General features: G+C 47.2%; 1 long non-coding RNA gene across 1 annotated transcript in view; it reads left to right on the plus strand.

The window, feature by feature from the left end:
* The window catches only part of LOC142989775 (uncharacterized), a 15,953-nt gene extending 8,191 nt beyond the window's left edge, over positions 1-7,762 (plus strand). Inside the window, exon 3 of the long non-coding RNA XR_012960713.1 lies at positions 6,187-7,762. This is a non-coding gene — a long non-coding RNA (uncharacterized LOC142989775). The remainder of the gene's footprint in view (positions 1-6,186) is intronic.

Genomic DNA, 7,762 nt, shown 5'->3' on the forward strand with positions numbered 1-7,762 from the left:
ACACACATAAGCACACACACAACACAAACATCATTGATCTTCTGCATGGGCGGGGGGTGACTAAAATCTTCTGTAAGTAAAGTATTTATTCATATGTTAAGGTTGTTTTGGGAGGAATTTGCCGCCAGCAGCTACAACAACACACTGATACATCACTATCAGATAAAGCGGCGCAAGTTCTTTCACGCACATCAGGGTGCCGACGCTGCATTTGCACCGAATGCTGGGGATGTTTCAGAATCCATTGATAAACATTTGCCCAAAGGCCGACAATCATCAGCATCGTCTGGTGGAGGCTTCCATTGCATTCCGTAGCGGCAGAAGCCAAACAACATCACACTTACAGCGTCTCCTCCAGACAAAATGGTGTTAAGGCCAATCCAAAGCTACCCATTTATAAACATTTCTTTACAGCTTATTATTTATATTCTCCTGTTGCAACACAGCCTGAAATTGCTCATTAATAGAATGCGATTGGTTGAGTTGACCTCTGTTATGTCTCTTAGTTTTACCCAGGTGCTGTCTGCTGGTCCGGTTCTCTCCCTCGTTCAGGTTCATTGGAAACACCTGGGAGAAAGTGGAATTGATGAATTGATTTCTGTGTATCCGGATGTATAAGTTACTGCTGATTCTCTTTGCCTCTACAGATGTAAGTAGAGTGATTTATGTGGTTTCCATATTATTGGTATTGTGTTAAGTCGTAGCTGTGCTCTTCTGAAATGTCAGTCGTTGAGTCATTTGTTGATAATCCTGCTGAGGAATTAGTCTACTCTTATACAAAGGGCCATTTGTTGTAAGAGGCAGAGTATTATCTAAGTGAGATTAGCAGTCATAAGACACAGCTTAAAGAAAATATTATAGAAACTTTGAAGGCCATTTTGACTGATATGAGGGTGCTTAAAGTTAAACAGGAGCAAGAGGAGGGGCCCTGAGGAGCTGGATGCTCCTCCCTCAGACTCTCTCAGTCCACTTTGAGGCTGTAGGATGAGTTAACATAAAGTTGGAGTTATTAAACACGAAGAAGCAGAAAGAGTTGAGTAAATGTAACTGTGTCTCGTTACGGGGCGCTTCATCAGCTTGTAAGCTCAGGTAGAAGCGTCCATGTCAGTCGACGCATTCCGATGCTTTGTACTGAACATCTCTCCCTTTGTGATGAGGGAGACAAACTGTTGGAAATGGTAGTGACACTGATTACACCCCGTTCCCATTCTCATTCCAATTCCCATTCCATTCCACGGTTCAGTATCAGTCCCAGGCCTGAAGGAACACAGGTCAGTTAGGGTCCTGGGACAGTGTTATTGATGCCATCTGAACACTGGAATGGCTGTGAAAGCATTGGTAAGGCCTTTCTCCATTTTTGGGCTTCCCAAAGTCCTCCAGAGTGATCAGGGGTCTGACTTAACCCTGCGTGTCTTTGCTTGAGTCCTTCAGCAGCTCCACATTCTCTAGCGTGCATCAGCCAGAGCATCAGGGTGTTTTGGAGAGGTTCCAGCAAACTCTTATGTTCATGTTCTGTGCTTATTGTTTGAAGTTGGGGAAGGACAGGGGAGAGGGTGTGCCATGGTTGCTCTTTGCTGCATGAGAGGTTGTTCAGGAGTCTGCTGGGTTGGTCTTCAGTCTTTACTCTCTTTACTCTAGTCTGGAAACCGTTGTCACTTTGAGCGAGGCGACAAAGCCTGCAGGCTCGTTATCTTGGCTCATTTCTTGTAGAAGACAAAGTGTCCTAGCGTGACTCTCTCATTGCTGCTGATGGGAGGCGGCGTTCAAGATTGTGCCATGTTAACCTGCTCAGGGCAGATCAGGAGAGAGGTTCCACCGCTGAGCCCCATCTGTTCCTCCTCAAAGACGTCTAACTAAAACCACTGGGGTTATTCCACCATGGAGTCCTGGCACCACAGCACACAGAGGTTTATGTTGGGTCGGCGTCAGGCTCGGTGAAAATCTTCACAGATCATAACACTTCAGCGTTCCTCCACCAAATGAAGAACAAACTCCAACAGATAATGTGTCTGAGTTTGTTTCTACAAGCCTTTGACCTCAGAATTCAGCACATTGAAGGATGGGATAATGTGTGTTCAACGCACTTTCCCACGTCAAAGAGTCGCCTTGGCTGTAGATGATCATTTGTACTAAGAAATAAGTGCTCTTTTTGTGGTTTTTTGGTGTTTGTTTGGTGACTTTCAGCCTAGTGGTGTGTGCTGGTATTGCTCTCCTGTTCTCTGTCTCCCTCAGTCAGATTCATTGGAAACACCTGGGAAGCTTTAGCAGGAGCTCTTCTCCAGCCATCCTCTCTCCTCCGCCGCCTTGGCAACCGCTGGCCCCTTGGCAACCGCTGCCCTCTTTGACCTTATTTTCCCCGATTTTCCTCATCCCCTTAATTCTGTAAATAAATATGATTTTGCCTTCAAACTATTCCTTTTATATTTCATCTTTAACAACTTCCAAACTGCTCTACTAGTCTTGGCAGCGCTCTCGGTCTACATCTTGTTAAAGTGTGATTTGTGCTCTCCTCTAGCCAGCATGGATGACATCATCTGCATCGTGTAATCTCATCCAGGCATTTTTGAAGCGCTCTACGCTCGATACTCGCTATAAAAACGTATGATACATGGATGGAATTAATAGGATCCTGCCTTTGTGAAATTGATGTGACTCACTGCTTTATTCGGGGGAGCTCGACTTCTGACAACAGCTTATTCCAACTATCAGCTGCCGGATCGTTTACATGCTCGAGTAAATCGACTTATAATCACAACACGTACGGTCACACCAACGCCGATTGAGACGTGATCGTGGTGTTTAGATGATGTTGGGGGGGGAAAAAATCCATTTATTGCCTCGGTTGGAGCCGAGTCAAAAGTTTTAACGTGTGTATAAACATTATGAGCGAGTATCCTGGCGTTTGCTTGCAGGGAAATATTTGACATTTGCAGTCTGAGATCACAGCCGGTCGGGTTTTTGTTTACAACACACTGCAGATGAAAGTCGAGCTGAGGATTTCTCCCACAGTTCCTCAGAATGTATGAGCTGTTCAACAACTCAGCGTGATCTATCTCCTTCTCGTCGTCCCTGTTGTTGTACAGTTCCACAGCTGCATCCAGTTTGATATATACTGTACATTAGAGTGTGTGTTTGCGTGTCTGTGTGTGTGTGTGTGTGAGTCACGTTCGGCTGCGTGACCTTTGTAAGTGTCGGCTATAGCGAGGCCAGCTGTGCCGTTGTCTGTGTATGAAAGGTTTTTGGGAACCGTCGGCTGTGGCTGTAGAAGTGAAACTCCCAGTCAAGTGTGCTGAGGTTCAGCCAGCTCGGCCCAGCCATGTGAGGACAGCCAAGGGCATGCTGGGAAATGTAAAGCCTTCCTATGGAAAACCTCTTCCTACAGCGTCAACGTAATGGCTTCTCCATCAGGGGGCCGTGCATTTAATGACACTCTGGGACAACCTGGCTTTGAGGCTGTAAAAAGGGTGTTTATTATATGATCTGGCGTACAAGATTAGTATTTTGGGGGCGGGGGGGAGGGGGGTGAACTCAGAGAGTGTGTTTCAGCGTATTCTGTGGAGATAAATGCGTTGTATATGTAACAGGCTTTGCCAAATGTGTCATAGCGCATTAGGATCTTATTTATAACCACTTAATCCGCTGGGAAAAACTCGGACTCTGTTTTGAATTATATTTGATACATTGTTCTGCCGCAGCGTTCCCCCCTGTTCTCCAGGACACAACACCGTGCATATGGGACATGTATCGGCGTTACCTTAGAAACCCCCGCGAAAAACATTCTGGTGATTATATGTCAAAGAATAATAGGATGAGAGTGAAATGATGTACGAGGAGGGATGCAAACAGATGTAAGGGACACTCTGCAATTGCTTAAGCAGACGCGAGCAGCAGCTGACGTATAAACTGCAGCCAGAATACAGCAGAAGTGGCCCACACACACAGCATATACGTCTGTGAGGAGATGGTGCGTGACTTAGCGCGCCGCTGAGCTCAGATTGTTCAGCGAGGACACGCAGGGTCTGTGAATGTTTTCATCAGGAATAAAAAAACATGCAAGGGGCCAAAAATGTATGTCACTCTATACAGAGCGGCGGCAGAATTGAGGAATATGATGTATGGGGAGGACGGAGCCAAAGAAATGTAGGGTAATCCTCTGCAGTTTCAGCATCTGTCTCATGTGTTACTGTCACTGATGTTACACTGACGATGTTGACTACCAGACCTCAAAAGCTTTCCGTGCCTCCTACTGATTCCCAGGAATTTGTGTGTAAGCAAAGCAAAACACACACAGACAGACAGATGGACTAACACACACACACACACACACACAAACACACACACACACACACACACACACACACACACACTCACACATGTGCGTTGGCCTAATGAACATAGCAGAGCAGCAAGCCATTACACATACCTCATTCATTTCCCTGCACTGTTTGCTCCATGCACATGTACAGCTGCAGAGACGCAGACACATACGCGCATGCCCACATGTGCATCCTCTCAGACACGCAGCCTATCGCACACACACGTACACACACACACACTCAGGCACATAGCATCTCACGTAGTCACATAACCGGCAAACTTCCGCGCCGTTCCATATCTGCTTGTGACACTGCGTGAGCGGGAAGCCCGGCTGTGAGCTAACCCCACCATGTTTTTCTCGTCTCCTCTGTTATGCTTGGCACCTGTTGTGAGCCCCCCGCCCTCCTCTTCCCCCACCCCTCGAACCTCACTTGCACACACTCACACACACACACACTTTTTCTTCTTCTTCTTCTTCACCATGTGCTATTAATAAATCGAAAGAATCAAGAACAACATGTCTGCAGTCCTTTCTCTTTCTCTTTGTTTCATTGCACTTCTCCATTATTGGTGTTTTTCCTTTTCTCCTGAAGTTCCCATTGGTGTGTGTGCATGTGTGTGTGTGTGTGTGTGTGTGTGTGTGTGTGTGTGTGTGTGTGTGTGCGTGTGTGAATCTGGGCCTTTTTTTAGCTAGGGGAATGAAAAGCGAGACACTAGAACTCTGACAGATGGTGAAAAATGTGCGCTAAAAGTAGAGGCGTCACTTTTTTCCACGTGTTTCTCAGCTGCTCTGCCGGTAAGGAGGAGGAGGAGAAGGAGAAGGTTTTCTTCCTTGGAGTTTACATTAGGGGATAAGCAGCGCTGCATAAAAGAACGCACGTCCCCGTCGGTGTTGTTGTCTGCCAGCTCTCGTTTCCAGATAACTTTCCATGTAAGCAAAGCGTGACAGTAAAAAGTGTCTCTGTCGCTGTCACGCTTTAATCTCCCTGTTTTCCTGCTGCCGTCCTCTCCGCCCATCCCCCGCTCGGCAAAACCCTGCAATGATGACATGGGAGGCCGAGCTGAGCCGGGAGACGCATCATCCCTTTATTATCAGACTGTCAGAAAAGCCTGGTGGACGCTGTGGGCTGTCTGACCTCCGCCACCCCCCCCAACCTTAGCCCCGCCCACCATCACGGGCGAGGTCACGGGCGAGCAGGTGAAAGTGTTGGAACGCAGCCCAGGACAGGTGGAGAGGGAACGTTTCAGGGGGGGAAGAAAGAGGCCACGGTGCCGTCATCCTCCTCTCTCTCTCTCTCTCTCTCTCTCTCTCTCTCTCTCTTTGTCTCTCTCTCTCTCTCTCTCCCTCCAGAGTAGCTTCCTTCAAGAGTGTCTGCTGGCAAACACTCAGCGGCGACAAACAACTCTGGATCCTGCGCTGGGTGTTTTGCTTGGCCGCCTGGCTTATTTTCACAGAAAGAACATCTTTATTGATAAAACTTTGAGTGTTCGGACCGTCCGGAGATGTTTTGCTGGCTCTCTTGTTTGCTTTACCAGCCCGTGGCAGGAACACCGGCTCCCTCCTGACTTTGTGTGATAGACGCACGATTGAAACAATGATAGCTTTTGTTTTTTGGAAGAATGCGAGCAATTATCGCCACGCAAAACAACAAAAACAAGCAAAAGCACTACAAGATGTTCCTGGTTTCAGTTCAGTGGATGTATTTTAGAGGGGCTTCACTTCACTTTGTCCTCCATTTACTGTATGTGCTCAGAAATCAATGATATTTACTGTCAGCAAACATAACTGTTCTCTCTCTCTCTCTCTCTCTCTCTCTCTCTCTCTCTCTCTCTCTCTCTCTCTCTCCCTCTCTCTCTGTCTCTCTCCAGCTGTCAGAGCAGATCCAGGTGTTAAATCAAAGAGTGCTGAGCGGACGGTGATGGTGCAGGTACAGTTCGTCCCACACGGAGCCTCACAGTAACCTCTCACTGCCCTCTTTGTTTACGGGCCCTGAGGTTTGCAGGTGGCCAATCCCTCGGGATTAATAACTGACATGACTAATTAAGACGCAGGCCACAGCCGCAGCTCTTCCCCGCAACCCCCCTGACCAGAGTAGCTACGAAACACACAACCTTTCATTTTCGATCTTTAAAAAATTTGTCAAGTCAAATCAAGACAAATTGGTATTTGCAATAAGGGCCTGGCGGTAATTGCTACTAGGCAGCGGTTGATTCGCAGAGCACACGCGTGACAAACAGGAGGCTTGTAAGCATTAGTTTGTCTGGAGGAGCATCTCGCTGTTCCTCCCGGCCCTCAGACAGCAAAGCTAACTCTCGCTTTAATGATAATAATAAGACTAACATGGTATAGCCTCTCTCCCTCCGAGCCCACAATTACTAGCCTGGCACGCTGCGTACGCACACAGTCTGTCTGGGGAGCAAGCCGCTGGATAATACCTACTTACCTGTCACAGACGCCGCTCACAAACACGGTTTACATACAAATAACCCTGGAAAAATGTTTTTACGGCCACGAACACGTGCGTTCCACACATGTATGCAGAGCAGAAGAGTGATTTGTAGCTTAGTCTGACACCCAAAAGCTTCTAGTTAGGGTGAAACCACAGCTGTTACCTCATCTCAGGGATCATTCAAGAACGCCTGCAGGTTTTTTGCTTCCATTGTGCAACAGGAAATGACTGGTGATGTTTGGAGTTAATTGCCAATAAAACCCAGGCGGTTTTTGGGTGTTTCGTGGCTTTGTGTTTCTCACATTATTGCTCCTTTAATACATAATGGGGAGTCTAAATGTGATGCTTTTAAAGCTCTGCCTCTCCAGCGCTCATACTTAATACTCACTGGAAGGAGTATCGGTTAAAATATACAGTTTGATGTTGTATAATTAGAACATTTTTTGGCTTTTAGAAGGAGGAATTTCACACTAATCAGCCCTAAAGTGCGATACTGAGTCCAAGCAGGGAAGTGTAACAGGCCTGCATACATTTATCTCTCTGTCACACGCGCCTGTGCAGAGTACACACTAACACCAAAGGACCATAAATTCAAATCATTATCTGCCTCTTTGCCACTTTTATTGCTCAGCCTCATCCTGTCTAATTTGGTATTATCTGACTGAACATTAATCAGGCCCTTCCTCATTGCACACTTGCCCTATTTATCTCAAAGTCACCGGTTGCTGTTCCCCAGCCGGCGAGGGGTAGTGCCTTTTTGTACCATGGACTGGTGTCCGGTGAGGTCGCTGGCCGCGTGCCGTTGCACTTTGGTGCTCAATAATCCAGTGTGGGCAATCCAACCAGAGCAGGCTGCTTTAAAGAGCCACGTGGCACACACACACACACACACACACACACACACACACACACACACACACACACGCACACACGCACACACACACACACACACACACACACACACACACGTGCACACACACACACGCACACGCACA

This window comes from Genypterus blacodes, unplaced genomic scaffold (genome assembly GCF_046128005.1).
Source record: "Genypterus blacodes isolate CSIRO-AG114 ecotype Tasmania unplaced genomic scaffold, CSIRO-AGI_Gbla_v1 ptg000015l_1, whole genome shotgun sequence".
NCBI classification, from domain to species: domain Eukaryota; kingdom Metazoa; phylum Chordata; class Actinopteri; order Ophidiiformes; family Ophidiidae; genus Genypterus; species Genypterus blacodes.